This window comes from Silene latifolia, chromosome Y (assembly GCF_048544455.1).
Source record: "Silene latifolia isolate original U9 population chromosome Y, ASM4854445v1, whole genome shotgun sequence".
In the NCBI taxonomy this organism is placed as follows: domain Eukaryota; kingdom Viridiplantae; phylum Streptophyta; class Magnoliopsida; order Caryophyllales; family Caryophyllaceae; genus Silene; species Silene latifolia.
Window position 1 is genome coordinate 342,386,373 of NC_133538.1, and position 9,864 is coordinate 342,396,236.

The window sequence follows — 9,864 nt, forward strand, 5'->3', positions numbered from 1 at the left end:
CTGCAAGCATATACAGTCTCAGACGACATAATGCTTAAAACGTCAGCAGAAACAACATGCAAATTAAAACGGTTGTAGATGTCTTACCAGAAGACATACTGTGAGCCGACTGAGGAGGATTGGAGGAGGAAGCAGGTTAAAAACCAGGAAGCAGGTCTGGGAACTTTCTCACAGATTCAGAGATGCTGAAAAATTTGTTGCAGGCAGGGATCTTGGCACCAATACGGGTAAGGTCACAGGGGCCTACACGAAGATGATGAAGTAAGCTAGTAAGCAGCGAGATAAAATAAATCAGGTGACAGAAAGACTACTTACTCGAAGTTAGAACCCATTTATCGAAAATATAATCAGCAGGAGGCTGGATGGAGTCCTTCCTCACGTAGAAGAAGTCCTCAAACCATTTCTCATCACGGGATTTTGACACGTGTCTGAAGGGAGCCTCTCCACGGCCCCGGAATGAGAATTGACCCCTGTCCAGGGATCTGATGTTGTACATATGGGCTAGGTCGCCCAGAGTGACAGATTTACCAGTATTCTGACCGGCGGAAAGGGAATTGATACGTGCATATTCTATACACTTTATCTGCGGTTTTGGCACGTATTTCCACGCATAATTGATAGCTTAAGGCTACTATTTCTCCCGAAACGGTTTACTTTGCATTTTCTATGATTTATTATAGGAACGAGTGGAAGTAAGCTAAATCAAGCCTAATTCGTCCTCCGGAGGCAAGTTTAAGGAAGCCAAGGAGAAGGAGAGTCGTATTCACTCACCTTGGGATGCGTGCAAAGGAGTGAAGAGTTGATTGGAAGGAACAAGAGAGCTACTGCACAGCATATTCAGTCGATCGACAATGCTGTTCAGTCGATCGACCACTGAAGCTCATCAGATGCTACTGTTCCGCATATTGAGTCGATCGACCACTCTGGCTTGTCGATCGACCAGTTTTCGAGCTGACACGTTTTTCTTCGTGTTGGACTTTTAAAAGCCCAACTTATAATTAACTTTCAGTATCTTTTTATCAGTAGAACGCAACAACTTTTAGGTTATGCCTTTTCATTCTGAAAAAACTCAGTTTTTAGATCTAGCTTGAAGACGGAACCCTTTGATTTCGATACTTTGTTCTTGAATTTAATTAGTAAGCTTTTATTGCAATTCTTTCTCTTTCTTATTTCTTTGTTATTTTGATTCTTGTTTTTATCAATTAATTTCAGCAATTGAATCCTTCTCTTTTGTTTTAATTCGATTCCAATATGTCAAGTTTGTTCTTTATTATTAATTTCGAAGTTAGAATAGTTATAATTATGCGTAGGTAATTTCTTTGATTGGGAACAAGGGGAGCCATGGTATTAAATTAGGATTGTTGTGTAGTATGAGTTCTTCCGTATTGGTTTAGTTATCTTTTGATAAATTTCTTTACTAGATTGAAAAATTGGTAATTTGAATTATCGCTAGATTTGGAATTTTTCTTGAGCGAAAGCGTTGATAAATTCTAGGGAATTGATAGACCGTGAGGTTATTTGAGCTTTGATCGAAAGGCTAGCTTATTTTCCCTGAGACCGTTTTGTAAGACTTTTGCTATCTTACTGACCTGATTTTTGCCATGGTGAACCGAAGTTCCCGATCCCTTTTTTTATCTTGTTGAGAATATTCATTTTTGCAATTAGCCAGTTAATCAACCAATTTCAAAACCCCCAATTAATTGTTACTTTTATAGACTGAAAAATAGCAAACAAAATCAACCTTGTCTCTCTGTGGTTCGACCCTTACTATCACTAGCTATAGTTTTAGTTTGGAATTATAAATTTAATTTTGGTACTAAACGACGGTATCAAATTTTGGCGCCGTTGCCGGGGAGACGGTGTAATTTTGTTTGCCTTATTTTAGTTTATTTTTCTTGTCTCAAGGAACTTTGATTCCTTGAGGCCGTTGCTTACCTTTGCTTCTAGTTTTGCTTGTGCACAGTTAGAAGACAGGTTTTTGAGAGAAGACTTGAGTACTCTCACTTTGGAAATTATGGCTATAATATATGATAATTTTCAGCCAAAGGAGCACCACCTTCCAAAGGGGCGCCAGTTACCTACCCCTACTACCGGTAATTTTGAGTTTCGTTCCTCTTATATTGATTTAGTGGAGCGAAATCAGTTCGCGGGTCTGCCAGATGAAGATCCCTTGAAGCATATGGAAACTTTCACAGATTATTGCTGTTCCATACCTATACCGGCTGGGGTAACTCAAGATGAAGTAAAGGGGTTTATGTTCTTGTACTCCTTGAAGGATTCGGCGCGAGATTGGTACCGCTACCTCGATAGGGTAGCAGTTGGAGTCACGGATTGGACATCTTTAGCATTAGCCTTCTACAAGAAGTACTTCCCGCTTTCAAAGACTAATGCCTTGAAGGGTAAAATCACGAGTTTTCAGCAAGGAGCCGACGAAGATTTTTGTGAAGCATGGGGACGTTTCAAAAGTTTGGTCCGAGCTGTCCCTCATCATGGTTTCCAGCAATGGTATCTTTGCAACCTATTTTACAATGCTTTATATGATGATTACAAGGTCATCTTGGATGCAGCTGCTAATGGTAAGTTCCAAAATAATACCGGTCAAAGCAAAGGTTGGAACACTATTGAGGAGATGGCAGTCCATAAAGCTGAGTTTGGAAGTTCACGTGGAAAGTCACGAAAGCAAAGTGAAGAAATGACTAACATTGTGACACTTATAACTTCCATTTCTACCCGTCTCGAGAAGCTCGAGATTTCTGAAGCTTCCAAGGAGAGAGTCGAAATTCCTGTTCAAAACTCAGATGAGATCGAGAAATTGAAAGAGATGGTCCAACTCCTTTTGGTTCAAGTGGCGAATATGGAAGCAGCCGGAATTGAGTCCTCACGGAATTTTGTGAAACAATTGGAGAATATAGAGGCTAAGCAAGCTGCTAATTCTTCAAGCAAATGTGAAGGGCCGGTTGAGACGATCAATGCCATCAATCTCAGAAGTGGCCTTTCTTATGAAAGTCCCGACAAGCCAAAGGAAGACTCGGGAAATGACGAAGAAGCTTGTTTAAATTCTGGTGCAAAAACGAGTCTGAATGCCAGTACTTCTGGTCGATCGACCAACATTCCCAGTCGATAGACTGAAGTGTCAGATAAAATAATTTCTGGTCAGAAACTATTCACACCCAGCACATCCAGTCGATCGACCAACATCCTCAGTCGATCGACTGAGACACCTGACGAAGTCAATTCTGGACAGGAACTGTTCACGCCCAGCTTACTTGGTCGATCGACCACTCATACCAGTCGATCGACTGGAACTCCAGAGCAGGATGCAAATCCGTCAACTAGTCCGCATGATTCTTCACTCATTGATGATTTGACGGGGGTTTTAAACCTACGGAAGCCGAAGGTTACTGATCCTACGGCCAGTGTTGCAGTCCCGTATCCGGAGCGTCTGAAGGCTACTAAGCTGGAGCGTAAGTTTGGTAAGTTTCTGGAGATGGTCCAGAATCTCGAGGTAACGGTTCCTTTCACTGATTTAATTACCCAGGTACCCTCTTACGCTAAATTTATGAAAGATATTTTGAATCGTAAGAGAAATTTTCGTGATGATGGTAATGTTGCGTTTGTGGAAGAATGTAATGCTCTTTCACAAGTTAATGTGCCACCTAAATTAAAGGACCCGGGTAGTTTTTCAATTCCTTGCACTATAGGTAACCACGTAATTGGAAAGGCCCTTTGTGACTTAGGGGCCAGTGTTAGTGTCATGCCGTATTCTGTTTGCGAAAGGTTAAACATTGGTAGACTCAAGGTGACCGATATTACCGTTCAAATGGCAAATAGATCGACTCAGAGACCTATAGGTGTTTTAGAGGATGTACCCGTTCGAGTGGGTAAGTTTTTTATTCCTGTCGATTTCGTTGTTTTGGACATTGCAGAGGACAGTCATATACCTATTATTTTAAGCCGACCGTTCTTACATACAGCTGGGGCTGTGATAGATGTCAAACGCGGAACCATCACCTTAGAGGTAGGGGATGACACCATTGAATTCAGTCTTGCTCACAAAGCAATTGAACCTGCTGATGAGGATACGTGTTATTTCATTGATATTGTTGACAGGGTTGTTACTTGTAATTGGAGGGAATCCTTAGCCAAGGATCCCTTAGCTGATCTAACCCATTTAGATGATTGTGCAGGTAATACAGTGGAGAATGCTGAGGAGCCAGATGCTTTGGTTGCCTCAATGGAGAGCTACGAGCTCAATGAAGAAGAAGATGAGATGCTTTTGAGCCTGGCCAACGATAACTTGGTGAACACTTGCTACACCATTGAAGCTGATTCTGTCTATGCTGTAGAGGTAAAGGTGCCAGAGCGTAAGCCACTTCCTCCTAATCTTAAGTATGTTTTTCTAGATGATACGGAGCAAAGACCACCTATTGTTAGCTCTAAGCTTAACGACGACCAGGTATGCCTTTGATGTGTATACTTAAGAAAAACAGGAAGGCTTTGGGTTATTCTTTGGATGACATTAAGGGCATAAGCCCTGATGTTTGTATGCATAGGATAGAGCTGGAAGAAGGCCACAAGCCTTACGAGACGGGTCAACGCAAGTTGAACCCGAAGATGCGAGGAAGTTGTTATGGTGAGGTGATGAAACTACTTGACGCGGTATTATTTATACGATTGGCAACTCCAAGTGGGTTAGCCCAGTTCAGGTAGTCCCGAAGAAAGGAGGGACTACCGTGGTTAAAAATAATAAAAATGAATTAATACCAACTCGAGTAGTGACAGGGTGGCGGATGTGCATTGATTATAGACAGTTGAATGCCGCCACCAAGAAAGACCATTTTCCCCTCCGTTTTGTTGACCAAATGACTGAAAGACTTGCTTCTAACAAATTTTTCTGTTTTCTAGACGGATATTCAGGGTTCTTCCAGATCCCTATTCATCCGGCCGATCAGAGTAAGACTACTTTTACCTGTCCACAGGGTGTTTTTGCATATCGTAGAATGCCTTTCGGACTGTGTAACGCCCCTGCTACCTTTCAGAGGTGCATGATGGGGATTTTTTCTGATTATATAGAAAATATTATGGAAGTATTCATGGATGATTTCTCAGTTTATGGTAGTGACTTTGATCGTTGTTTAGCTAACCTTGATAAAGTAATGCAGCGTTGTATAGATGTTAATCTTGTTTTAAACTGGGAAAAGTGTCAGTTTATGGTCAATGAGGGAGTTGTGTTAGGGCATCTGATTTCTGATAAAGGTATACTTTTTAATAAGGCAAAGGTGCAAGTGATTGAGCAATTACCTCCTCCCGTGAATGTTAAAGGAGTGAGGAGTTTCCTTGGTCACGCTGGTTTCTATCGGCGTTTCATTAAGGATTTTTCAAAAATTGCTAAACCACTTACACAATTGCTCCTTAAGGATGCTGTCTTTGAATTTACTGATGAGTGCCATGTCGCTTTTAACAGGTTAAAAGAGGCCCTAGTTTCTGCGCCAATCATTCAGACGCCTGATTGGGACCTCCCATTTGAGATCATGTGTGATGCCAGCGATTATGCGATCGGTGCAGTCCTGGGACAGCGAAAGAATAAAGCCCTGAATGCCATATATTATGCGAGCCGAACTCTGGATGAGGCTCAAATTAATTATTTTACCACTGAGAAAGAGTTTCTAGCTGTTGTTTTTGTCTTAGACAAATTTCGGTCTTATTTGTTAGGTTCTAAGGTTATTGTTTATACTGACCATGCAGCGTTGAAGACTCTCTTTATCAAGAAAGATGCGAAGCCGAGACTTTTGAGGTGGATACTCCTTTTGCAGGAGTTTGATTTGGAGATCAAAGATAAGAAAGGAGCGAGAGAATGTGGTAGTGACCACTTATCTCGTCTACAAATGAAACGAAAGGGAGGATTCGTTGCCTATTAATGATTCTTTTCCCGATGAGAGTTTGTTAGCTATTACTACTTCAGGGTCTTATCCACCTCTGTGGTTTCTTGATTTTGCTAACTTTCTTTGTGACGGGTAGGATACCACCCGAGCTTTCATGGCGTGAGAAGAAGCGGTTTGCCTATGATGCTAGACAATATTTTTGGGATGATCCTTATGTTTTCAAGGAATGCGCAGACGGTCTCATCCGGAGATGCGTACCTCAGTGGGAGGTGAAGGATATCCTAGAGGCTTGCCACTCTTCCGCTTATGGTGGTCATCACGGTCCGTCCCGGACCGTAGCTAAGGTACTCAATCTGGTTTCTATTGGCCAACTTTGCATGCATTGTCGCAACTTTGTTCTTTGAGTGGGATGCTTGTCAAAGATCGGGGAATATTTCCAAGAGACATGAGATGCCACGGGTAGGCATTCTTGAGGTTGAGATTTTCGATGTCCGGGGCATTGATTATCAAGGACCTTTTCCGAGCATCAAGGTAAAAAATATATCCTCGTAGTTGTAGATTATGTATCCAAATGGGTGGAAGCTATTGCTACCCCATTCTGATGCAAAGGCCGTGATTAAACTGTTTAAAAAGATTATTTTCCCTCGTTTTGGTGTCCCTCGGGTTGTCATTAGCGATAGGGGAATGCATTTTAAAGAGAAACAACTTAGTGCTTTATTGACTAAATTCGGTGTCCAACATCGTAGAGGTTTGGGGTATCATCCCAAACTAGTGGTCGAGTTGAGGTTTCCAACAGAGAATTGAAGGAAGTCTTAGCTAAAGTTGTTTCTAAATCACGGAAAGATTGGAGTCTTAAGTTGGATGATGTCTTATGGGCTTATAGAACTGCGTTTAAAACGCCAATCAGGATGTCACCATACCGATTGATTTATGGTAAGACATGTCATTTACCTGTTGAGTTAGAGCGTAAGTCTTGGTGGGCTAGTTGTGATTTGAATTTAGATCCTAACCTCTCTCGTGAGAAACGCATGACACAGCTGAATGAGCTAGAGGAATTTAGACTACTAGCCTATGACAATGCAAGGATCTACAAGGAGAAATCAAAGCGCTGGCACGACAAGAGAATCATCAAGCGCGAGTTCCATATTGGCGATAAGGTACTTCTTTTTAACGCTCGTATCCGTTTATTTCTGGTAAGTGAAATCCAGGTGGACTGCCCTTATACGGTCACAAATCACAAATTTCGGATCGGTTGAATTGGAGACCTCTGTTGGAGAAAGGTTCAAGGTTAATGGCCAATATGTGAAGCACTATCATGGATCAGATGCATATGTTGGGAAAGTCGAGGTTTTGTACTTCGACCCGCTATCGGATGATGAAAAGTGAGGTAAAAAGGTCGTGCGGGACCTCTTAAACCAGCTTAATCGGGAGGCAACCCAGGTTGTAAATTTTTGTAACTTAGGAATTTTATTTTGTCATTTCAATTAATTTGCATTTTGAGTTTTTGTTCTTTTTGTTTGTTGTTTTCTTTAATTCCCTTTAATTGGCAGTTTCTTGGTATGGGAATACGCGCACCTTTGATATTTTTTTTGCAGGTATCTATTTTATGCAAAGTGCGTAGGAGGAGTGCTTGATTTTTGTGAGGAAAGGACGGGAAATTATGATGGCAAAGGAATTTCTGACAAATTAAAGCCTAAACGCCAGCGTTTGCAGTCGGTCGACCTGTCCATTCAGTCGATCGACTGACGAGGAGAGTCCAGAAGCTACTGTGCAGGTAATTTGGTCGATCGACCGAGTAAAGTGGTCGATCGACCACTCTGCGGGATCAGATTATAACTGAAGAAGGGGAGTTTTAATCATTCACTTATTCATTTTCACAAACACAAAGTTTTAAGCAAACCCTATTTCTCTCCCTTTTTTCGCGATTTCTCTGCCAATTCCACCTTAATCTCTTCAAGGTACGTCCCTAATCTCACTTCCATGCTCTATTCTTGAGTTTATTGTGGTTTTGTGCGAAATTTTCGACTTATATGCTTGTGAGATGAGAAAAATCGATTTGGGAAATCGATTTTTGGGGCTGTTTTCTTGCCATCCTTATACTTTAATTGCTTATTCTACACTTTCCCCTTTAATTTGCAAGCAAATGAGCAGCTAGGATGAGTTTTAAGCCGTTTTCCCCAATTTTTTCGAAACCCTAATTTGCATTCCAGTTTTGATTTGGATTCGGGTTTCCAGAAATTGACATTGTTTGGGGATTTCTTGCTGATAATATGTTGATTGCAGGTAACAAACAAAACAAAATGACAAAAGGAAAGGCGCCAATGCAAGAGGGACAATCGAGCCAAGGGCCTGCCAAGCGGTCACGCGGACCGCCCCTGTTGATAGAAGCCACTACGGATAGTCTACCTGACTATCCGCAGGTTATCTTTGCTAAACCCATTCAGCGCGCTAAATTTTCCTCCTTTGTTTCGAGTACGAAGGTCACAGCTACCCGGTTTCTCCATAAAGACACTTTGGAGAAACTAGGCTGTTACGAGTCGGTCGTGTCCCTGCTAAATGGGAAGGGTATGATGGGTCTTGTGGACATGGCTGAGTTCACATATTATGTTTTGACCCTTGAATTCTTTTCGTCTTATGCTTTCGACACAAAAGTTTTCGAGGCTGATTCGACCAAACCTTGCATTTCTTTTCGTCTTTTCAATGTGAATTACTCTCTGACTCTTGCTGATTTTGCGGGTTTTCTGAGTCTGTACTTCGAGGCCAGAACCTCGGACACCTCGGGGCGTCATCGGGTCATGTGGTCTTGTATCGGCGACACTTACGGGTCGAGGAGGACGGGCACTTCCGTCCACTTGCCCCCTCTTCGTTATTTTCTACGGCTAATGGGTAATACCATTTTTGGCCGTAAAGAGTCTAATAATGTGAATAATATTGAGCTTTCAATTTTGGCGGGCTATCTGAACGTAGAGCGTCGGACAGTCCGTATCTATAACATTGCCTACTTGACTGCCGCTCACTTTCAGACTGTAAGTGAGGGCACCTTGACCACCATTGCCTGTGGCGGATTGGTGACACGTATCGTCAACCGCCTTGTTCTACTTTTCCCTCGACAGGAGGACCCCATCGACCCTGACCTGCGTTTCATGGACCTCTCTTACGCGAGGGGTGTCTATTGGGTCGATAGACAGATGCGGTGGAAGATTGATTCTTTCATCTATGACCGCATCCCTGTCACTGGCTACCCTCATGTCCTGCCCCTTACCACTGTTGAGGGGGCAGCTCGGCCGCCCTTGCCTAGTTACAGGCTTCCTCTGGTGGCGGCCACTCCTACTGCTAGCACTTCGAGGAGGGCTCGTGCCTCCTCTTCACAGGCACCCCCTACCTCCACTACCACCCCTACTGCTGGTTCATCCACTTTTCTACCACCTACTCCTTTGGTTGTCCCTCCGGTCATGGACTAGAGGGCAATGTCACGTATTTTGGGTGATTTGTGCACGAGTTTCAACCAGCACAGGTTGGACACGGCCATAGCCCTGTACCCGGTCTACGAGGAGCTAGCTCGGGTGGGATGCTTCCACAGGGTGACTGGGCTCACCCTTCTTACTTTGTCCCCCCTGCGGGCGGTTACCCTCGGCTGCCAGAGACCCCTCCCACTACTATCGCTGGTGCCTCCGGTTCCGGAGGGCCACTCCGGCTAACTGGCTTTGAGGAGGAGGAGGAGACTGACTCGGGGTCCGGAGAGGACAGTGACTCTGACTACGAGGGTGGAGACTAGATGCTGGTGACCTCCCCGTTTTTAGCTGGTTTGGGGAGGTCGTATTTTGTGAGTTATATTCCTTTCTCTTTTAGCTTCTTTTTCTTTTATTATGCTTTTATTCTCCCATTTTTCTGCTGGTGATTTGCTGATGACCACAATGGGGACATTGTGCGTTTTGGTTTGGGGAGGGTATTTTCATTTTTGTTTAGCATGTGCATTTGTTTT

At 43.0% G+C, this 9,864-nt stretch overlaps 1 non-coding gene across 1 annotated transcript; it reads right to left on the reverse strand.

Annotated features, from left to right (window-relative positions):
• Positions 1–2,387: 2,387 nt before the first annotated feature.
• LOC141636335 (small nucleolar RNA R71) lies at positions 2,388–2,496 on the reverse strand. Its single transcript, XR_012540954.1, has one exon. It is a non-coding gene; the product is annotated as a small nucleolar RNA R71 (small nucleolar RNA).
• Positions 2,497–9,864: the final 7,368 nt, after the last annotated feature.